Source organism: Hyperolius riggenbachi, chromosome 1, assembly GCF_040937935.1.
Source record: "Hyperolius riggenbachi isolate aHypRig1 chromosome 1, aHypRig1.pri, whole genome shotgun sequence".
Classification (NCBI taxonomy): Eukaryota; Metazoa; Chordata; class Amphibia; order Anura; family Hyperoliidae; genus Hyperolius; species Hyperolius riggenbachi.
Genome location: NC_090646.1, coordinates 19,524,875 through 19,549,816, shown reverse-complemented (window position 1 = coordinate 19,549,816; position 24,942 = coordinate 19,524,875). Strand labels below are relative to the sequence as shown.

General features: G+C 46.0%; 1 pseudogene; it reads left to right on the top strand.

Moving 5' to 3' along the window:
• The first annotated feature begins 2,229 nt into the window (after positions 1 to 2,229).
• On the top strand, positions 2,230 to 24,635 carry LOC137512561 (uncharacterized; annotated as a pseudogene).
• The last annotated feature ends 307 nt before the right edge of the window (positions 24,636 to 24,942 follow it).

The following is a 24,942-nucleotide window of genomic DNA, read 5'->3' as shown; positions in this document are numbered from 1 at the left end:
TATTGGACACAATGTGGGCTTCACGACTGCTGTCTGGAACCTCATGCTGTGTATTTACGGCCCTGGAACCACCGCTAGGAACAAGGGCCTATTATGTCTCGCTGCCTGCCCTCCTGCCTGCTGCCAGTCTGCCACACACTCAACCTCCTCACGCTGCCTGCTGTTGTATTTCCTCCTGCTATCTGTGTCTCCACTGCCAGGGAACACATTACAAGGTGCTGCTGCCCATGCACCACCAGCTATTACGCTTAAAAATAGCTGCATCCATTTGAAAAAATAATAATAATTGTAATTAATTTAGAGGTGTCCGGGTTGAAAACTGTGCTGTCCCAATTGTGTATTGGACACAATGTGGGCTTCACGACCGCTGGAGCCTCATGCTGTGTATTTACGGCCCTGGAACCACCGCTAGGAACCAGGGTCTATTATGCCTCGCTGCCTGCCCTCCTGCTGCCTGCTGCCAAATGCCAGTCTGCCACACACACTCATCCTCCTCACGCTGCCTGCTGTTGTATGTCCTCCTGCTGTCTGTGTCTCCACTGCCAGGGAACACATTACAAGGTGCTGCTGCCCATGCGCCAACAGCTATTACGCTCAAAAATAGCTGCCTGCCCTGCATTATTTATTTTGAAAAAAAAATTAAATTATTTTAGAGGTGTCCGTGTTGAAAACTGTGCTGTCCCAATTGTGTATTGGACACAATGTGGGCTTCACGACCACTGTCTGGAACCTCATGTTGTTTATTTATGGCCCTGGTACCACAGCTCGGAACAAGGGCCTATTATGTCAGTCACATCACACTGCCTGACACACACGACTCCTCCTCCTGTAGCTGCACTGAGCTTCTGCTGTCTGTGTGCTGCTACCACTGCCAGGAAGAACAGAAGAAGAACTATTTTCTGCTGCCACCTGCCCACCCACTCTCCTTCTGACAGCTATTACCACACTACAATAGCTGCAACAAGCCTGCAACTACTTCCTCCTCCTGTTGATGTCTGTGTTTTACCACCACCAGGGTACACAGAAAAAGGCGCTGTGGCTTGCAATGTGCCACTACCTACCTATTATGCCATCAACACAAATATAACTATGGTGTTGTTATTAAAATAAAATATTTCCACAAATGAAGTAAAAAAAAAATATTACAAAAGAAAGGAAAACCAAGACACTTAATATAATGATAGAGAAGAAGAGGAAGAAGAAGATGATATAGAAGAAGAAGATATAGAAGAAGAAGATATAGAAGAAGAAGATGAAGAAGATATAGAAGAATATGCTTGGAAGAACAAAGAGAAATCGAGAGCCCGATATGGTGTAGTATTGTTAAGTTGGTTGTGGTTAAAAGCAAAATATTTAGATATACTCACAAACATGGGTTACCCATAGGCAACCACTTCAAGCGCAGGTGGGGAGTATGAGAACCTGACCCCACTCAGGTTTTTAAGATGTCGCTCTCTGTAGATAGGAAACAAGGTAGCACCCCTCCACCGAGGGTGGACTCAAGATTTCAGCAAGGCTTGGTGTACAGAGGCGCCAGAGTAGAATAAAAATGTTTAAAAACCGTCTAAAAGAGGGGGATGTTCAGGTGGACTTACCTCCCTCAAAAATATAAAACTCAATTGAGTCACAATATATCAATACAAAAATATTTTATTGAACTCCACTTAGTGCAACACGTTTTGCAGGTGTGGTCCTGCTTCATCAGGCAAACAGGAGTATAACTCAATGGGTCTAGATACAGAAGTGAACGCCTCTCAGAGGCGCTCACTTCTGTATCTAGACCCATTGAGTTATACTCCTGTTTGCCTGATGAAGCAGGACCACACCTGCAAAACGCGTTGCACTAAGTGGAGTTCAATAAGATATTTTTGTATTGATATATTGTGACTCAATTGAGTTTTATATTTTTGAGGGCGGTAAGTCCACCTGAACATCCCCCTCTTTTAGACGGTTTTTAAACGTTTTTATTCTACTCTGGCGCCTCTGTACACCAAGCCTTGCTGAAAAGATATAGAAGAAGAAGACAAAGAAGAAGAAGATATAGAAGAAGAAGAAGATATAGAAGAAGAAGAAGATATAGAAGAAGAAGAAGATCTAGAAGAAGAAGATCTAGAAGAAGAAGAAGAAGACGAAGAAGAATATATAGACGAAGAAGAAGAAAAAGATATAGAAGAAGAAAAAGATATAGAAGAAGAAAAAGATAATTGAAGAAGATACAAGAAATAGAAGATGAAGAAGATTCGAGTAGAAGAAGATATAGAAGTAGAAGAAAAAGAAGAAGATATAGAAGAAGAAGATGAAAACGACGTAAATTAAGACTTACAACTTACAACCATTTTGGACACACCTTCTCATGCAAACACTTTTCATGAAGTTAATTTACTATTTTTGATACCTTTTTTATAACTACTACATTACCACATAATCACTTGATGTTTTTCTTCATAAAAAAGGTGGTTTCATGCATCATTGACCTCCAATACAAGTTTTACGAGCTATTTAAGGCCAGCTCGAATATTTTACTCGAATACAGACTCGGATAGTGACGTCGGATATCCGAGGTCGAATCGGATATTCGATTAACTCGGATATTGAACTTCGAGTGAATTCGGATAGTTTACTATCCGAATTCGACCAAATTCGAATAGGATAATGAGGTATCCGAGCAACACTGGTTGTGATGGGTAATTTACTTGTCATTAATCTCCACGTAATTTTTGCAATTACAATTTAGAACATAATTACTAGTGTTGATTGTAATGAGTAATATCATTTTTGTAAAATTTTGCATAATTTTTGCAATGACAATTGTTATTACAATGTCCTGTGTAATCTTGCTTTTGTTTATTTTTGACTACATTTTGCATAAATGCATAAGGCATAAGAAAACAAATGTATGCACATGAGGAAAAACAATTTTGCATAAATGATTTAAAGTCTATGGGCATGAGAAAGTTATATTTTCACAAAAGTTATGCATCATTATGCATCCTAATCAGTGCTGCTTGAATATCCCTTTTCAAAATCCGGATTGGATCCGGATCCGGATACCCAGATATCTGATCCGGGTCGGATATCTGAGTTCAAATTTTTCTGATCTGAATTCGAATCGGATATCCGACCTCAGTATCCAGGGTATCTGGCCGTATTCGGATATCTGGATAGAAAAACCGGAAGTGGCCTTACATTTCTTTAAAAATGTTTTTTAGGGTAAATGAGGCACATGGCACTTTGCACATGGCAATTTGCACGTGGCACTTTGCATGTGGCACTTTGCACGTGCCACGTGGCACTTTGCACGTAGCACTTTGCATGTGCCACATGGCACTTTGCACATGGCACTTTGCATGTGCCACGTCGAACTTTGCATGTGCCACGTGGCACTTTGCACGTGACACGTGCCATGTGCAAAGTGCCACGTGCAAAGTGCAAAGTTCCACATGCCAAGTGCAAAGTGCCACATGCCAAGTGCCTAGTGCCACTTGCCAAGTGCCAAGTGCAAAGTACCAAGTGCCACGTGCCACGTGCAAAGTGCCAAGGGCCACGTGCCAAGTGCCACGTGCCAAGTGCCAAGGGCCAAGTGCCAAGGGCCATGTGCTGAGTGACAGTCAGACAGCAGAGGAGAAGACACTAACTGTCACACTGGTACTGCTCAGCAGCACAGCAGTTCTGTAGTAAGCTAACACATTAGTACTACTACTCTAACAACTACTAGCGCTGACTGCAGTACTACATTACAAACTAGTAACGACTCGGTAACACAGTAATCCTATTCCCTAATCCCTAACCTAACCTATACCATAGCTAGCTAAGGCTAATAGCTGGCCAGCAGGCAGCAGCTGGCCTGGTCTGTGCACAGCACACACACAGAAACATAGCAGCTGCAGCAGCCCTGCAGTACACACTCTGACTGTCACACAATGAAATCAAGCTAATTAACAATACAACAATAGTGTAGTGATAGTGAAGGGGTTAATCACTGAACAGCTTTAGGTTTATCACTGTATACAGCACTTGCTAGGCCAGCAGCACTGGAGCACACACTCTGACTGTGACTCACTGAATTAAATCAAGCTAGCTAGTCTAATTAACAATATAACCATAGTGTAGTGATAGTGAAGGGATTAATCACTGATCAGCTTTAGGTTTATCACTGTATACAGCACTTGCTAGGCCAGCGGAACTGGAGCATGTCTCTCAGTGAGCATTCACAAGCAAGGACGATATGTTTCATCATGACAGCCCTCCTTATTATACAGGGGGGCTGGCCAGGATTCCTTTCTGTGATTGGGTGCCAGGGTTTAGGCTGGGAGCCCTCTGATTGGCTCAATGAGGTCAGATGGGGCTGGCCTGGGTACCCTTCTGTGATTAGTTGCTAGGGCTTCTGCTGGGAGCCCTTTGATTGGCTCAATGATGTCATCTCCTTAGTTACAGTATTTCAATAGTCGTATTTCTGTGGATATCCACGGATATCCGCGGATATCCGGATTGCCTGCCAATTATCCACAGATAGCTATTCGGATCTCCACAGAAATCTGGAATCTGAATCCAAATCGGATAGCTGAAAAATGTTTAGATATCCGGGTTACCCGGATATCCGGAATCCGGATGAGCACCACCGTGAAGCAGTACTCTAATTACACTCCCTGATTGATGTATACACATGCAAGATGTTAAAATTTTAAAGCCCTTTAGGCATGCAATTTAGCATTCAATGTGATTTATTCCCCTAAAACGCTGCTTTGCGTCCAATCCGTATTTTTCCCGGGGACTTTTGGCATGTATCCCACTCCGCCATGCCCCCCTCCAGGTGTTAGACCCCTTGAAACATCTTTTCCATCACTTTTGTGGCCAGCATACATTTTTCTAGTTTTCAAAGTTCGCCTCCCGATTGAAGTCTATTGCGGTTCGCGAAAGTTCACGCGAACGGAACTTTTGCGGGGAGTTCACGAACTGAAAATCGGAGGTTCGGGCCATCTCTACTATAGAGAAGGTAACTTAACTACAGAAGAGGTAACTTAACTACAGAAGAGGTAACTTAAGGAACAGTGCTGCTCGGATACCCCTTTTCAAAATCCGTATTGATCCGGATCGGGATACCCAGATATCCGGATCCAGATCGGATATCCAAATTTGACCTTTTTGGTATCCAAATAGAATCGGATATCTGACCCCAGTATCCGGAATATCCGGGCAAATTCGGATATCTGGGTAGAAAAACCGGAAGTGGCCTTTAAATTGCATTAAACATGTTTTTTAGGGTAAATGAGGCATGTAGCATCATTATTTTTTTAAAGGGAAACAATAATTTAGGATGTGGGGCCTTAAAATCCCCCCCCCCCCTCAAAAAAATTTCCACAGAAATCCGGAATCTTGAAACAGAATCGGATAGCTGAATAGCAGAATCGGATAGCGGAAAGAATTGACAGATTATTGGGTGGGGCTGGGGAAGACCCGGCTGTCATGGTACACATTGGCACCAATGACAAAGTTAGTGGGAGATGGAAGGTCCTCAAAAATGATTTTCAGGTACTTGGAGATAAACTTAAAGCAAGGACCTCCAAGGTGGTGTTCTCTGAAATACTGCCAGTGCCACGTGCTACATCTGAGAGACAGAGGGAGCTTAGGGAGTTAAATAAGTGGCTGAGAAATTGGTGTAGGAAGGAAGGGTTTGGGTTCCTGGAGAACTGGGCAGACTTTGCAGTCGGCTACAGGTTCTACAGCAGGGACGGGCTGCACCTTAATGGGGAGGGTGCAGCTGCATTGGGGGAGAAGATGGCTAAACGGTTGGAGGAGATTTTAAACTAGGATCTGGGGGGAGGCGGGAGGATAAAGTCTCAACATATAGACAAGATAAGGTAAAAAGACAGTGGAAGCCTAACATTATGGGGGGTGGAGAGGGGGGTGGGGACAGTGTAAAGATTAAGGAGGTTGGTAAAACTTCAAGTAGCCCATTTCAGGTAAACAAAATTGGTAAATGTGGTGGTAAAAATATAAAGTGCATGATAACCAATGCTCGGAGCCTTGCAAATAAAATAGATGAACTAGAGTTCATTCTGAATGACAAAGGCTATGACATTGTGGGAATAACCGAGACATGGATGGATGAAAGTCATGACTGGATAGCCAATTTAAAAGGATACAATGTGTTCAGGAGGGATAGAACAGGAAAAAAAGGTGGAGGGGTTTGTCTCTTTGTTAAGAATTCTTTTACAGCTGTCCTCAACGATGAGATGGAGGAAGATTGCGAAGATGTGGAGTCCGTTTGGGTAAATATTCATGGTGGAAATAAAAGTTGCCAATTGCTTATTGGGGTATGCTACAGACCACCTCATATTAATGAAGCTGCAGAACTGCAATTACTACAGCAAATTGAAAAAGCGGCAAGTAAAAATGAGGTCATAGTTATGGGCGACTTCAACTTTCTAGACATTGACTGGGGTATTGAGGCTACCCATTCTGGTAAAAGCAGCAGATTTCTGGCAGCACTACAGGACAATTACTTGACTCAAATGGTAACGGAACCAACTAGGGGGAATGCGTTACTGGATCTGATCATTTCGAATAGACCAGATAATGTATCAAATGTGCAGGTTCAAGAACATTTGGGAAATAGTGATCACAACATGATAACGTTTGATCTGGTGACTGATAGGCCACGGGGCAGCGGGACCACTAAAACTATGAATTTTAGAAAAGCAAAGTTCAATCAAATCAGGCAGGCACTAAGTTTGGTGAACTGGGATAATATACTACAAGGGGAGGACACTGAAGGGAAATGGCAAGCTTTTAAACGTATTCTCAATCAATATTGTAGTATGTATATCCCATATGGAAACAAAATGTCTAGGAATAAAAAAAGGCCTCTATGGATGAATAGAAAGGTTAAAGATAAAATGAAGAGGAAAAAGAATGCCTATAAGGTCCTAAAACAGGAGGGGACCGAGGCTGCACTAAGCAATTATAAGGAGTGCAATAAAAATTGTAAAAAAGAAATTAGGCTGGCAAAGATCGAAGCTGAAAATCAAATCGCTAGGGATATCAAATCTAACCCAAAAAAGTTTTACAAGTACATCAACTCTAAAAAAAGAAAGGTTGACTGTATAGGACTCCTAAAGGATGAGGGTGGGAACTCAATGGTGGATGACCAAGGTAAGGCAGAGTTATTAAATGCTTTCTTTGCTTCTGTCTTTACAAAGGAAACAGCACTGTTGCAAATTACAGAGGCGGAAGAGTCTCAATCTTCTAACTGTAATATTAAATACTTAACGCAGGAAGAAGTAAAGGCAAGACTAAATAAATTAAAAATAGACAAGGCACCTGGCCCGGATGGCATGCATCCTCGGGTCCTAAGGGAATTAAGTTCAGTTATAGATAAACCCCTTTATCTTATCTTTTGTGACTCTCTTGCAACTGGCAGAGTCCCAGTGGATTGGCGTACAGCCCACGTTTTCCCATTATTTAAGAAGGGCAAAAAATCAGATCCAGGAAATTATAGACCTGTAAGCTTAACATCAGTTGTATGCAAACTATTTGAGGGGTTACTAAGAGATACTATACATGACTTCATAGTAGAAAATAATCTTATTTCTCAGCATCAACATGGGTTTACTAAAGACAGGTCCTGTTTGACTAACATGCTCAGCTTTTATGAGGTAGTGAATGCTAATATGGATATTGGGAATGCTGTAGATGTGATATACTTAGACTTTGCTAAGGCATTCGACACTGTTCCCCACAAAAGTCTGGTGCAAAAGATGAGGATGCAAGGACTGGGGAAGAGTCTGTGTGCTTGGATAGGGAACTGGCTAATGGACAGAAAACAAAGAGTTGTGGTCAATGGATCATACTCAAAATGGGAGACTGTTAGCAGTGGGGTCCCACAGGGGTCTGTACTGGGTCCAGTGCTCTTCAATTTATTTATTAATGACCTAGTGGATACAGTAGTGAGCAATGTTGCTATTTTTGCAGATGATACAAAATTGTGCAGAATCATCAACTCTAAGGAAGATAGTGTTATATTGCAACAGGATCTGGATAGGATGGCTATATGGGCACATACATGGCAGATGAAATTCAATGTTGACAAATGTAAAGTCATGCATTTTGGTCGTACCAATGGTCTAACACCATACAAAATAAATGGGATACAGTTGGGGACATCAAACTTGGAGAAGGACTTAGGAGTACTCATCGACAACAAGTTAAATAATCGTACTCAATGCCAAGCCGCTGCAGCTAAAGCTAACAAAATTTTGGGATGCATTAAAAGGGAAATAAAAACTCGAGATGCTAGCATAATATTGCCCCTGTTTAACTCTCTAGTAAGGCCACATCTGGAATATGGAATTCAGTTCTGGGCACCACATTACAAAAAAGATATTGCAGTTTTAGAGCAGGTGCAGAGACGAGCAACAAAATTGATACGTGGGATGGAAGGTCTCACTTACCAAGAAAGGTTAGATAAACTGGGTTTATTTAGTCTAGAGAAAAGACGCCTTAGAGGAGATCTAATTAACATGTATAAATACATCAGAGGGCAATATAATAGCTTGGCGGATGAGCTTTTTGTCCCTAGGCCTTCTCAAAGGACTAGAGGACATGATCTGCGCATGGAGGAAAAACGTTTTAGCCATTTATTTAGGAAAGGGTTCTTTACAGTAAGAGTGATTAAGATGTGGAATGCATTGCCACAGGAAGTCGTTATGGCAAACTCTATACCTGCATTTAAAGGGGGCTTAGATGCTTTCCTTGCGTTGAATGACATCCATGGCTACAATTACTAGGTAATGCCAATGATGTTAATCCAGGGATTTTATGATCAACAGGGATATGTGAGGGAGCAGGCTGGAGTTGTACTTTGTACTGGTTGAACTCGATGGACGTATGTCTTTTTTCAACCAAAGTAACTATGTAACTATGTAACTATGATATCCGGGTTACCCGGATATCCAGAATCCGGATAAGCAGCACTGTTAAGGAATGAAGAGATAAGATAACTCTCTCACTGTGTGGTGGCAAGTTTACTCTTGCCTTATTATCTCCAGCATGCTCTTAGTGAATTGAGGCCAATATTGTCCGCAAGTATCAGGATTGGAGACAATTCTAGCGACTCAGGCAAACTGACCCTGTGGAATATACTCTCTAACGGATTTAGGATGAAAACTAGAGAATTCAAGGAGAATGTTCCTGTCTGTTGGTTTCAGAAACTAGGTGGTAATAAACCAACCCTGATCACGTATGACCATGGTATTCTCAAGCTCCTCAACAAATGAATTGTGCTCCAATAGTGACCCCCTCCAAATGCAAAATATATCATCAATAGATCTCCATTGATTTGGGTGCAGCTGGCGCCACCATAGGCCATAATAGGAATTATGGCTATAACAGTGCACAGTGAGTAATTTGGGTGCCATCAAAAGATGGATCACAAATTACTACAAGAACACTGTAATTTGGCCACCAGCAATAGCTGTAAGCTAAATTACATCTTTCCCCCACTATTCATGGTGGCCTGGAGGGGGAAATCTATATATATAATAGAGTAAGTGCCTCAACCTTTAAGCAAGAGTAAGAAGTAGCGCCCTGCCCCCAGGCCGTGCCTCAACCTTGAACCCAGAAGAAGAAGTACTTTCCATGAGAAAAGTTATGCATGCTCAAACACCAAGTTTAACCCTAGCAAGTCTGGCTTTGCAATTCTGGCCTAATTGGCTATTCATGAGGCAATGCTCATGCACATATGCATTTGCTTTCGCATGCCAAACTATGCAGGTGTGAGGAAACGCGGAAAAGCCGCCGCAAGGGCTCAGAGTGAGGCGGCTGTTTCCGCGTCTAACATGGCGACACAACGCGAAGAAACCGCCGCATGGGCAGAGCGGTGGAGTCCGCGTTGGAGGCGGCGGATTGTATGCATGGCAAAGCAGCTGGCATTGTGCCTGGACGCGGGGAAACCGCCGCTCGCTTGAATCAGTGATCACATTACAAGACATGTCTGGTGTGGCTGGGACTGCTAGTCCACACAGGTTCAGAAGGACGCGCGCGCGCGCTGAGAGGCAGAGCTTATATGACAGCCAGAAAAGGGTCCGCTGGCATTTTCACCACCTGCCATTGGTCCAGCACTTAGAGGTGGCGCTGGAGAGCGCTTTGCTATATATACTGGGTGCTGGTCATTCTCTGGTTGTCTGCCGTTGCGATCACTACGTGGTAGCACTCAGACCTTGTCTGTATCTGTGTTCTAGCATAGTTTCCAAAGGTGTTGACGATCAAGGAACTCACACCTTAGCATTAGGAATATTGAACTGTATTTTTTGTTATGACCTTTTGCCTTTCTGACCACTCCTCTGAACTCTGATTCTGTACCTTGCTATTTCTGTTGCCCTGTTGCCAATCTCTGCTTGTTCCTGGACTCTGTATTGGCTTTCTGATTCTGTACTGTGCTATTCTGATACTCCGTTGCCAAACCCTGTCTGTTTATTGGATTCTGTATCTGCCTCCTGAATCTGTACCTTATCTGTCCGTGTGTTACGACCTGGCTTGCCGACCTCGAGAACTGGCCTTACTGTTAGAGGCAGTTCCCAGACCTGTTAGTGACACCCTCCCTCTTGGGTGTCACTCACGCTCTGTCCTTCCTCCCCTCAGCCTAGCTCCTCCCCCCTGAAGAGTCTAGGCCAGAGGAAGGAACATACTTCTGGAGAAGTACTCAAAGTATACTGTTGCATCTAAACACTCACTTGTTATATCAGGTGTCCAGAGGTTAGTAGATATATCTGATTATCGGTGATACTGCAGATCACCAATAATCGGGTATATTCTGTATTCTCGGTGATACTGCAGTTCACCGGTAATCAGACCCTCTCTGTGTTACACCGATCGTTACAGCAGGGTCCAAAAACCAATACAGCAAAGCAGTCGCCCTGCAGGAATTAGTTCATGCTACATTAGCACTATCCAGGAGCGCCACGGGGAGGCTTCCCAATGCCTCCATACCACTGGGGGGACCGTGGGGTCCCAGGCTCTCTCACTGCCTGGGAACCACAGCGGCACCCCGGAGGGGGAGGCTCAGTGGCGCAGCCGACCGCCCCAAGCGTGGCCAGCACCGGGGAGAGCTGTCTGCATCCACCTCCCAATATTAAAAACAGGCACTTACCTTAACATCCATTGCGTTCCATAACTTTTCTCATGGAAAGCCTACTTCTTCTTTTTGCTTCAAGGTTAAGGCACGTACTCTATTAGATAGATAGTAGATAGATAGATAGATAGATAGATAGATAGATAGATAGATAGAAGATGGCTGCTGCTTTACATGTCTTTCATGGAAACCACATTTCCTTCAATGTTATACAAATTCCTGCGTGAGGTAACTATTTGTTTCTAATGGTCGCATACTTCTGGAAAAATGTCATTGAAGAAACTGTTGCTCTCGAACTTCACAACATGGCTGTGAACTATGTTTACTAACATTGGGATTACTTAGGCGATGTGCTGTCCGTTGTTCTTAGCCACGGAAACATTGTCATACAGTCGGCGCAACACTATGTTGACTACATGAGCACTTCTGGTGTTTATGGTGGGGAGGCAAAAATTGTCGCTATGTCCCAAATACCGTATTTTTCGGACTATAAGACGCACTTTTTCTCCCCCAAAAGTAGGGAGGAAAAGTAGGTGCGTCTTATAGTCCGAATGTGCCCCTGTGTAGCAAATGCAGATAGCGCAGAAGAAGTGGTTACCTATCTGCGCGCTTGGTGCTCAATGTCTCCAGCTAGTTTAATGATCCTGGCATGGCAGGGCAGCAGCAGCGCGATCCGACATCCCATCATTCAGCCCTCGATCTTCCAGTGTGGCTGCAGCGGCTGTCGTTATGTGTTGCGGTAGTGGGACAGAAGAGGGGCGATCACTGGGAAGCTGCAGGGGCTGTCCTCTTAACTTGCACTTGCGGTGGCATCGGCGGCGGGGCAGATAACGGGATATCCCAGCGGTAGTTGTGATTACTGAAGTGTCTGAACTTCCTTCTCCCTTATGACTCAGCCGCGTGTGTGTCGCACGTCATCAGGGGGCGCACGTAAACAAGGAAGTTCAGACACTTCAGTAATCACAACTACCGCTGGTATATCCTGTTATCTGCACCATCGCCGCTGCCACCACAAGTGCAAGTTAAGAGGACAGCCCCTGCAGCTTCCCAGTAATCGCTCCCTCTTCTGTCCCACTACTGCAACACATACGGATCAACGACAGCTGCTGCAGCCACACTGGAAGATGGGGGCTGGATGATGGGATGACAGCCGCTGCAGCCACCCTGGAATAGTCCTTAATCTGCTCCACCTCAAGTGCAGGAAGATCGAGGGCTGGATGATGGAGATGACAGCCGCTGCAGCCACAATGGAATGGTCCTTAATTTGCTCTACCGCAAGTGTAGAAAAATGGAGGACTGGATGTTGGGATGTAAGATCACACTGTTGCTGCTGCCCCTCTGCATCAGGATGATCAAATCTGCTGGATAATACAGTACACGAGCACATGGATGGACACCTGGATAGGTGAGATCATCCACTTTGAAGTTGTAGTGTTTAGTTATTGTAGCTGGTGGGGAGGCAGGGGGTTAGTTTAATGTACTTTAGTGTTACTGGAGGGGCAGCAGGAGTAGGCTAGTGTAGTGTGTAGTGTAGCATAGAAACTTATGGGGGTATCAGGCACTAGAGTAAGGTAGTGTAGTGAAGTGAAGTGTAGCATAAGGTTATTGGTGGGGCATCAGGGTTTAGTGTAGGGTACTCTAGCTGGTGGGGGCAGCAGGAGTTAGTGTAGCTGGGCACTGAAGCTAAGTTATTGTAGCTAGTGGTGACAGCTTTTTTTGTGAAAAAGGTCTACAAGACGTCCCTGAACCATGGACGCATCCAGGTTTATTATATTTTTTTCCTAATTTTTGTCCTCTAAACCTAGGTGCGTCTTATAGTCCGCTCCGGACTAGGTGCGTCTTATAGTCTTATAGTCCGAAAAACACGGTACTTCCCGCAACTATCACCATTCACTTCAGAGAACGTCCGTGCCTCTCCTCGAGTTTACAATCCCGGCCAACGTCTCTCCATCTCCCTGCTCTTTAGCAGCCTGTTGGATCATGGCCATTACGAAGTTCTCTTGCCTCTTACAATCACACGTGATGACGTTCTGCTGCCATCTATTGACAACATCGGTACTGAACAACCACATTCCACACAGGACTTTCAATGCAACATTTGTTCGAAAACCTTTCCGACTGCAGAGATATCTCAAAGCACATTTAGAAACTCATTCCACTGAACAAACACATGAATGCATTATTTGTTCCAAAACATTCCGACAGCAGAGATATTTCAACACACATTTCAAAAGCCACTCCACTGAACAAATGATACAATGTGAACATTGCCACCAATGCTTCAAAACTACTCGCACTCTCAAGAACCACTTACAAACTCATTCCAGTCACACCTTCTACTGCACATTCTGTAACAAACACTTTACGGCTCACGTGGATCTCCTCAACCATGTCAAAATACATACAACAAATATATTTGTATGCAGCATTTGCGACAAACACCTTAACGCACGCACATCTATTACCAAGCATGTCAAAACACATTCTGTGACTAAGTTCTTTCAGTGTGAACACTGCAGTCAATGCTTCCAAACATCATTTCTTCTCAACAAATATACGAAAACACATTCCCAAAACACAATCTTTCAATGTGTACATTGCAAAACCTCTTACAAAAGCTCACATCTTCTCGCAAACCACATGCGCAGTCACTTCATTCAACTGTCTGCTGCTTTCCAAGAAGATACCGCCATTCCCGTCCAGGAACATAACATTGGCCTACCTACCGCACTATGTACTGCTCTTCAATGCAGTGCTCTTCATTGGCCATCAGAGGTCAACAAATCGGGACATTACACTAAGGGCCATATGCAATTCACTTTTTCTCCTGAGTTTTCTCCTAGGAGATAATTTTAAACTTGTTAATAAAATGCATTTTAAGCCACCAGAATACAAGAAAATACTCAAAATAATTTTGAGAGTACTTTTTCACCTACTTTTTGGTACTTTTTTAGTTGAAAAGTGCTGGAAAGTTATTTTAAATTGAAGATGAAAAATTATCTCCTAGGAGAAAACTCAAGTGAAAAAGTGAATTGCATATGGCCCTAAGTGTTGTCATAACGGCAAGGTGTGTTTGCCATCCCTATCGCAACCTCCTGTTTTATTACAAGACCTCTTGACTGGCAAGAACCCGTTGTCCCGAAATTTCTGTGATCATATCAGGGAATACAACTCTGCTTTAGCTTTTGCTTCAATGGGCGCCCACATTGCTCAACCACCTGGCCATGGACCGTACGTTTTCAGAATCCACGGTCAAATTTATCACCAAGTCTCTCCTTTATACGTATACCAATCCTAACACATCACCACAATATGGTCAGTTATATATCTTTGATTCCGCTGAGGCTACCACTCAACGTTTGCAAAACAAATGTAACAGCGCTTGCAAGGATCTTGTGTTGATGAAACTAAAGAAAATGATACGACAGGTTAATCCCTTCGCTAAGTCTTACATGCAAATGCATGACATTATCAGTCACAGTAAATCTGTTGCTGCTGTACCAATGGTATTCATGGAGAAACCAAGTCTGGATATCAGAAGGTATAACGCCCCATCCTGTCAAACTGATGCTGCTGCTATCTTTGTAGTGCCCAACGCTCCCATCAACAAGATTTGCGTGTAGTAATACAGGGGACTGCTTGATGCTGTCGCTGCTAAAGCACAAGACCATAACCTCCGCCTTGGACGATTGATCATTCTTCCCTCTACCTTTCAAGGGAGTCCAAGCTACATGCAACAGAATTACCAAGATGCAATGGCAATTGTCCGCAAATGTGGAAAGCCTGACTTATTGCTAACCTTCACCTGCAATCCTACTTGGCCGGAAATGTTAAACACCATTTCTCCTCATGACCGACCAGAACACAGACCCGACATCTTTGCCCGCGTTGTTCATATCAAACTGCGAGAATTCCTAACAGATATTCTCGACAAGAATATTGTTGGCAATGTTATCACTTACATATACGTCATTGAGTTCCAAAAACGAGGAATGCCTCATTGTCATATGTTACTTACACTTGACTCACAATCCAAAATAAGGACCAAAGATGACATAGACAAGTATGTCTGCGCTGAGCTTCCAAATCCCCAAATACACCGTCGACAAATTGTCACTAAATGCATGGTCAACTCATCTTGCATGAAAGAGGCACGTGTACCAAAAGTTTCCCAAAGGACTTCAACACTGAGACACAAGAAAATACACAAGGATACCCCATATACCACCGAAGACAGGGGAGAACTGCCATTGTAGGCAAATACGATAGCGACAACCGTTGGATAGTTCCTTACAATCCCTGGCCTTCTCAGAAATTCAATGCGCATATTAATGTTGAAGTTTGTGCCTCCATTTAATGTATCAAGTACCTGTATAAGTATGTGTACAAAGGACATGACGCTGCATCCATTGCACTTCACAAGGAGCCAGCCGATGGTGTTTTCCAACATGACGAAATACAGACTTTTCTTGACGGTAGGTATGTTAGTGCTCCGGAGGCTATGTGGCATTTGAACGAACACAGTCTTTCCCGAAAAATTGCATGTTATTACACAATTACCGGTTCATTTGCCAGAACAACAAGTCATCTTCTTTCATGAAGATCACGAGAAACAAGCGCTACAAAGACAAGCTAACAAAAACACTATGCTCTTAGCATGGTTTGAACTGAACAAGACAGATCCCGAATCTGTGGACTTACATTACACGGATGTTCCACAACATTACACATTCCAACAGTTGTCTGGAAAATGGAAAAAGAGAATCAGAGGAGGCACTAGTGTTGGGCGAACACCTGGATGTTCGGGTTCGCGAACGTTCGCCGAACATCGCCGCGATGTTCGGGTGTTCGCGCCGAACTCCGAACATAATGGAAGTCAATGGGACCCGAACTTTCGTGCTTTGTAAAGCTTCCATTCCTTTTTGGGCACTAGCTGCAGCTTGCGTTGTTTGCTGTGACGCCACGGTGGAGGCGGGTTTTCACGTATGTATGCAGTGGCGAGGCGGCGCCGGCTTGCAGTGGAACACGGCGTGACCAAGCGTCCAGGAGGACGCGAAACGGCTGTCGCTAGGCCCACATCAGTCCCTCACTCCCACCTCCTACACTGACTGGCCCACACAAGGAGCCGTAAGGTACTATATATGCGCAATACTATGCAGATTTTGTATGCAGTTATGGAATATGCCATGCACAGAATACAATGTTGATGTATAACACTGGCAATAAATCTACATGCTTAAGACGGAAGATGCACGCTATCTGTTTCTATATGCATAATGTTCAAGCCTCTTCCTTCCTAATTGTGGAGCGGAGCACACGTCTGGTATAAGCAATTGTCTATAAGCATATGAAAGTATAGCCTGTCAGCTAATATATTGACCACCTTGGGCACACCGTACTCGCACCAAGACTGGAAGCAACGCACCCCTTAAAGGAGAAGTGCCACGCCATCCTGTTCCCTTCTATATAACGAAAAAAAGCATGTTACCTGTGCAAAGAAACATGACATTTTCCACATTTAAAAGACAGTTTTTCCTTTGAAACTTTACAATCAATTTTCTCAAAAATTATAAGCTCTTTTTCAAATATTTTTTTTCCTCTTGTACCCACTCCCAAGGTGCATATACCCTGCCATTAGGCCTTAATGACAAGGTGGAGCTTGCAAGCACTTTGGACCCATAAATTTTGGGTTGAGCGACATTAATTGGGGTACCGATTTATGAGGAAATGGGGTGTTGCAGAGTTTGTGCCGAGGCTAGTATCAATTGTTAGTGTTAGGCATGAGTATGCTGCTGACGAGTGCTCTATATGATTGTTCAGTCAATATGTATATATCCAGTGGTTCGCATTTGAGTGTAAAATATATATATGTCTGAGACGGCCAGTGATGGCCGATATATCTCCCCCCTATCCCTTTTCCATTCCGCTTTTTGGTCTGCTTGAAGTTACGGGTTACACGAGTAGATGTAACGGTCCAAGGTAATAATGAATGCAATTGTGAAAGCCCTGCTCCTCAGTCTCAGTAATTAATTTTAATGGTGTGACACACTATCACTAATTTTATTTTTTCCACCGGTGGATGAGCTGGAGGCGCCTACCTAATGGTAACAGAAATATATGTGCCAGTTGTCTGCGATGTGCCGGCTGAAGAAAGGACACACAGCGTTGGCGCTCTCTACTGGTGATCTTTCATCCAGTGCATGAGCCCTCCGGCGGTGCGTGTGATTTACGCATGCGCTGGAGGTGAGCCGCGTGAGACGCGTCATTAATGACGTGTGTTTATGCGACAGTTTGTCCGCTTGTATTGGTCCTCGCCGGGCACCGTCCGCATGGTGTAGCTCCTCTGGCTCCCCCATTGGTGGAAACTTGAGCCCCAATCACAGCCGGCGCTGTGACGCCACGGTGGAGGCGGGTCTTCCCGTATGTATGCAGTGGCGAGGCGGCGCCGGCTTGCAGTGGAACACGGCGTGACCAAGCGTCCAGGAGGACGTGAAATGGCCGTCGCTAGGCCCACATCAGTCCCTCACTCCCACCTCCTACACTGACTGGCCCACACAAGGAGCCGCAAGGTACTATATATGCGCAATACTATGCAGATTTTGTATGCAGTTATGGAATATGCCATGCACAGAATACAATGTTGATGTATAACACTGGCAATAAATCTTCATGCTTAAGACGGAAGATGCACGCTATCTGTTTCTATATGCATAACATGCTTTTTTTCGCCATGCAGTCATAAATGTAATACAGAGAAGAGGTTCCAGGAAAAGGGACCAGTAACGCTAACCCAGCACCAGCAGCAGCACACGTGATGGAACAGGAGGAGGCGCAGGAGGAGAAGGCCACGCTTTGAGACACAGCAACCCAGGCCTTGCATGAGGACAAGAAGCGTGCGGATAGCATGCTTTGTACCGCCATGCAGTCATAAATGTTATAAAGATAAGTGGTTCAATAAACAGGGACCACGCGGCAACGCTAACCCAGCAGCAGCAGACGTGATGGAACAGGAGGAGGCGCAGGAGGAGAAGGCCACGCTTTGTGAGACACAACAACCCAGGCCTTGCATGAGGACAAGAAGCGTGCGGATAGCATGCTTTGTACCGCCATGCAGTCATAAATGTAATAAAGATAAACGGTTCAATAAACAGGGACCATGCGGCAACGCTAACCCAGCAGCAGCAGACGTGATGGAACAGGAGGAGGCGCAGGAGGAGAAGGCCACGCTTTGTGAGACACAACAACCCAGGCCTTGCAAGAGGACAAGAAGCGTGCGGATAGCATGCTTTGTACCGCCATGCAGTCATAAATGTAATAAAGATAAGTGGTTCAATAAACAGGGACCACGCGGCAACGCTAACCCAGCAGCAGCAGACGTGATGGAACAGGAGCAGGCGCAGGAGGAGAAGGCCATGCTTTTTGAGACACAACAACCCAGGCCTTGCATGAGGACAAAAAGCGTGCGGATAGCATGCTTTGTACCGCCATGCAGTCATAAATGTAATAAAGATAAGAGGTTCCATAAACAGGGACCGGCAACGCTAACCCAGCAGCAGCAGCAGCACACGTGATGGAATAGGAGCAGGCGCAGGAGGAGAAGGCCATGCTTTTTGAGACACAACAACCCAGGCCTTGCATGAGGACAAAAAGCGTGCGGATATAGCAGCAATGCTTTTTGAAGCCATGCAGTCATAAATGTAATACAGATGAGAGGTTCAATAAACAGGGACCGGAAACGCTAAACCATCCCAGATGTTCATTGGTCATGTTACTTGGTTGGGGTCCTGGAGTGTTGCGTAGTCGTTTCCAATCCAGGATTGATTCATTTTAATTTGAGTCAGACGGTCTGCATTTTCTGTGGAGAGGCGGATACGCCGATCTGTGACGATGCCTCCGGCAGCACTGAAACAGCATTCCGACATAACGCTGGCTGCCGGGCAAGCCAGCACCTCTATTGCGTACATTGCCAGTTCATGCCAGGTGTCTAGCTTCGATACCCAATAGTTGAAGGGTGCAGATGGATTGTTCGACACAGCTACGTCATCTGACATGTAGTCCTTGACCATCTTCTCCAGGCGATCGGTGTTGGAGGTGGATCTGCACGCTTGCTGTTCAGTGGGCTGCTGCTGCATGGGTGTCAGAAAATTTTCCCACTCCAAGGACACTGCCGATACCATTCCTTTTTGGGCACTAGCTGCAACTTGCGTTGTTTGCTGCCCTCCTGGTCGTCCTGGGTTTGCGGAAGTCAGTCTGTCGACGTACAGCTGGCTAGAGGAGGGGGAGGATGTCAATCTCCTCTCTAAAGTCTCCACAAGGGCCTGCTGATATTCTTCCATTTTGACCTGTCTGACTCTTTCTTCAAGCAGTTTTGGAACATTGTGTTTGTACCGTGGATCCAGAAGGGTATAAACCCAGTAATTGGTGTTGTCCAGAATGCGCACAATGCGTGGGTCGCATTCAATGCAGTCTAGCATGAATTGAGCCATGTGTGCCAGAGTCCTACCAGAATCCTCATCATCCTCTTGTGAGCGTTGTGATAGTTGTTGTGATGCATCATAGTCGTCACCTTCCTCCTGGTCTGCTTCTGCTGACCATTCGCGCTGAATTGTGGAAGTCCAACGTGCACCGCTCTGGCCCTCGTCAGTGGTGGCATGAAATTCCTGCTCCAACTCCAGCTGTTCCTCCTCCTCTTCTTCGTCATAGCTGCTGGGGCCAGCGTTTCCTGAGGCGGATGGCCTGATGTTGGTACCATCACGCTGATCGTTTTCTCCTTCAGATTCCCCCAGTTGCATCATGACAGCTGTTTCCTTGATTTTCAACATTGACCTCTTCAGTTAACACAGCAGTGGTAAGGTAATGCTGACTGAAGAGTTGTCACTGCTCACAAGCAACGTGGATTGCTCAAAATTTTGGAGGACTTGGCAGAGGTCCAACATGTTGGCCCAATCGGATCCACAGAAGCTTGGCAGCTGTCCGGATGAGCCTCGGTACTGCGCCGTCATGTACTGGACCACTGCACTCTTCTGCTCACAAAAGCGGGCTAGCATGTGCAGCGTAGAATTCCAGCGCATAGGGACATCACACAGCAAGCGATGGTGGGGGAGATCGAAGCGCTCCTGCATCTTGGCGAGTGCCCCCGAAGCAGTACTGGAATTTCTACAATGTTTGGCCACTCGACGCACCTTCAACAGAAGATCGGCCATGCCTGGGTATGTCCTCAGGAACCGCTGAACTACTAGGTTCATCACGTGCGCCAGGCAAGGGATGTGTGTCAGCTTAGCCAACCTTAAAGCGCGAATGAGATTACTCCCATTATCACACACAACCATGCCCGGTTTCAGGTCCAGCGGTGCCAGCCACAAATCCATCTGTTCCTTTATTCCCCTCCAAATTTCCTCCCCTGTGTGCTGCTTATCCCCAAGGCAGATCAGCTTCAGCAACGCTTGCTGACGCATGCCAACAGCTGTGCTGCACTGCTTCCACGATCCTACTGCTGCTGGTGCTGGGTTAGCGCTCCACAAGGTTCACCCAGTGCGCGGTAAGGGAGATGTATCAACCCTGGCCGAACGCACTCGTCCAGGTGTCAGTGGTGAGGTGAACCTTGCAGGCAACGGCATCCTTCAAGCTTCGGGTTATTTTGCTGACCACGTGCTCATGCAACTCAGACACTGCAGAGCGCGCAAAGTGGTAGCGGCTGGGAACCACGTAACGTGGGATGGCCACTGACATCATGCCCTTGAAGCTGTTTGTCTCCACCACTCGATATGGCAGCATTTCGCAGGCCAGAAGCTTGGCTATGCTGGCTGTTACTGCCACGGCCCGGGGGTCATTTGCTGGCAATTTCCTCTTGCGCTCAAACATCTCCGAGACAGACAACTGAACCGTAGCGCTGCACACGGAAGGGCTGTTGGTTGTTGTGTTTGATGAAGACTGGGAGACCTCAAGAGCACTACTCCGGAATGTGACAGTGTCAGCATCGTCTGATGTTTGTGAATGTTGTGAACCACGCAATGGCTGGGCTACTGCTGCTGCTGAGGCGGGTCTGGTGGTGAGTCTGGTGAACCCAAGGGAGGCAGTGTTGCTGGTACCCTGTCCTGCCGCGTTTGCCCACAGAGTGGGATGTTTGGATAACATGTGGCGGCTCATGCTGGTGGTGGAGAGGTTGTTAATACTTTTCCCCCTGCTCAGGCGGGTCTTGCACACCTTGCAAATCGCCATGGTAACATCCTCAGTGCAGTCTTCAAAGAAAGCCCTTTGAAGCCCTGCCTTGCTGGTGATTTCTGTTTGCTCCTCTTTTGCCTCTCACTTGAACTTCCACGCTTGTGGTGCCTGAAATTGCGAGCCGCCTACCTTGTGGCACAAGGCGAACTCGTGCAGCAGTGGGTTCTTCAACAGACTCATCTGTGCTGCTGCTACGACGGCGATGTTCTCGTTCACAAACAAAATCTGGGTCTATGTCCACATTGTCCATACCCTCCTCTTCCATCTCCTCAAACTCGTCATATGTCATTGTGGGGGGCCGCCGCCGTGGAGTAGAGCTCCCCAGAACAACCTCTGCGCAGCTCACTCCAACGTCGTCTGGTTATCTGGCAGTTGTGTGCGTGGTGTCGCTGCCGGTTGTGTCAGCTTTGTGCCCACTGGCTCCTTGTAACTGGCTGAGGACTCGGACCTCGTGCGTGATGTGCTGGTGCTGCTTAACCCACTGCTGGACGCTTGAGAGGACATCCAAGTAATTATCTGGTCCTGTTCTTTTGGATCTGTGAGGGTTGTTGTCCTGGACAACATGGGCGGTATTGAGTGGGTTTTCTTGGGTGCTCCCCTGTGGCCTGTACGTGAACCGTCAGGGGACACACCTCTTCCCTTGCCCCTCCCTCTTTCACCGGATTTCTTCCTCATTTCACTTATCCTTAAAGTACACGCTGACTGGCAGCAGTACAGTGGCAGTACAGAAATGCTATACAGTGGTGGGTGAGCGGTGTACCACTATCGCCAGCAGCGACACAGAGCACAATGCTATACAGTGGCGGGTGAGCGGTGTACTACTGTTCCCAGCAGACACAGAGTGGCAGTAAGCAATGCTATATAGTCTGGCTGAGCGGTGTACACAGAGTGGCAGTACACACAATGCTATATAGTGTGGCTGAGCCGTGTACACAGAGTGGCAGTACACACAATGCTATATAGTCTGGCTGAGCGGTGTACACAGAGTGGCAGTAAACAATGCTATATAGTGTGGCTGAGCCGTGTACACAGAGTGGCAGTAAACAATGCTATATAGTCTGGCTGAGCGGTGTACACAGAGTGGCAGTACACACAATGCTATATAGTCTGGCTGAGCGGTGTACACAGAGTGGCAGTACACACAATGCTATATAGTGTGGCTGAGCGGTGTACACAGAGTGGCAGTACACACAATGCTATATAGTGTGGCTGAGCCGTGTACACAGAGTGGCAGTACACACAATGCTATATAGTCTGGCTGAGCGGTGTACACAGAGTGGCAGTAAACAATGCTATATAGTGTGGCTGAGCGGTGTACACAGAGTGGCAGTAAACAATGCTATATAGTCTGGCTGAGCGGTGTACACAGAGTGGCAGTACACACAATGCTATATAGTCTGGCTGAGCGGTGTACACAGAGTGGCAGTACACACAATGCTATATAGTCTGGCTGAGCGGTGTACACAGAGTGGCAGTAAACAATGCTATATAGTCTGGCTGAGCGGTGTACACAGAGTGGCAGTACACACAATGCTATATAGTCTGGCTGAGCGGTGTACACAGAGTGGCAGTACACACAATGCTATATAGTCTGGCTGAGCGGTGTACACAGAGTGGCAGTACACACAATGCTATATAGTCTGGCTGAGCGGTGTACACAGAGTGGCAGTAAACAATGCTATATAGTCTGGCTGAGCGGTGTACACAGAGTGGCAGTACACACAATGCTATATAGTCTGGCTGAGCGGTGTACACAGAGTGGCAGTACACACAATGCTATATAGTCTGGCTGAGCGGTGTACACAGAGTGGCAGTACACACAATGCTATATAGTGTGGCTGAGCTGTGTACACAGAGTGGCAGTAAACAATGCTATATAGTGTGGCTGAGCCGTGTACACAGAGTGGCAGTAAACAATGCTATATAGTCTGGCTGAGCGGTGTACACAGATTGGCAGTACACACAATGCTATATAGTCTGGCTGAACGGTGTACACAGAGTAGCAGTACACACAATGCTATATAGTCTGGCTGAGCGGTGTACACAGAGTGGCAGTACACACAATGCTATATAGTCTGGCTGAGCGGTGTACACAGAGTGGCAGTACACACAATGCTATATAGTCTGGCTGAGCGGTGTACACAGAGTGGCAGTAAACAATGCTATATAGTCTGGCTGAGCGGTGTACACAGAGTGGCAGTACACACAATGCTATATAGTCTGGCTGAGCGGTGTACACAGAGTGGCAGTACACACAATGCTATATAGTCTGGCTGAGCGGTGTACACAGAGTGGCAGTAAACAATGCTATATAGTCTGGCTGAGCGGTGTACACAGAGTGGCAGTACACACAATGCTATATAGTCTGGCTGAGCGGTGTACACAGAGTGGCAGTACACACAATGCTATATAGTCTGGCTGAGCGGTGTACACAGAGCGGCAGTACACACAATGCTATACAGTCTGGCTGAGCGGTGTACACAGAGTGGCAGTAAACAATGCTATATAGTCTGGCTGAGCGAGGTACACAGTGGCAGTACACACAATGCTATATAGTCTGGCTGAGCGGTGTACACAGAGTGGCAGTAAACAATGCTATATATAGTGTGGCTGAGCGAGGTACACAGTGGCAGTAAACAATGCTATATATAGTGTGGCTGAGCGAGCGGTGTACTACTGTTCCCAGCAGCGACACACAATGACTGGGGGGGGACCCTGGCTAGCGTGGCTGGAGAGCGAACTACCCTGCCTGCCTACCCAAAGCTAAACCCACAGAGAAATGGCGGAGATATGACGTGGTTCGGGTATTTATTTACCCGAACCACGTGACCGTTCGGCCAATCAGAGCGCGTTCGGGTCCGAACCACGTGACCCGTTCGGCCAATCACAGCGCTAGCCGAACGTTCGGGGAACGTTCGGCCATGCGCTCTTAGTTCGGCCGTGCGGCCGAACGGTTTGGCCGAGCACCATCAGGTGTTCGGCCGAACTCGAACATCACCCGAACAGGGTGATGTTCTGCAGAACCCGAACAGTGGCGAACACTGTTCGCCCAACACTAGGAGGCACCAAAGTAATCGATAGAATGCCTGTTGTTGCTATTAACGACACAGAACGCTATTATCTCAGACTTCTCCTTACCCGTTCCGTAGGCGTCAAAAGTTTTCAGCATCTACAAACTGTCAACGGCGTCCAATGTAACACTTTCAAAGAAGCGTGCCAACAATTAGGTCTTCTTAAAGACGACAAGATATGGGATGATACTCTTACAGAGGCATCCCAAATATAAATGCCATTCTTCTTGCAACAACTTTTCGTTTTTGTCTGCGTCTTCGGTGAACCCCACAATGTTCCACACCTTTGGGACACGCATAAACTCTCCCTTTGTGAGGACCTTCTCACAACATACTCCCCAGCCACCGCTTCCATGTATGCTCTCGTGGAAATTAACAACATGCTCCAACCACATGGCCTCAACCTGCGCAAATTACACCTACCAACCACTGACATTCTTCCCCTGTGTCATTCATCTGTCACCATCGACGCTCAGGTTGAACGCTTGAACGCTATGAAGCACTACGTTAAATTCAACACAG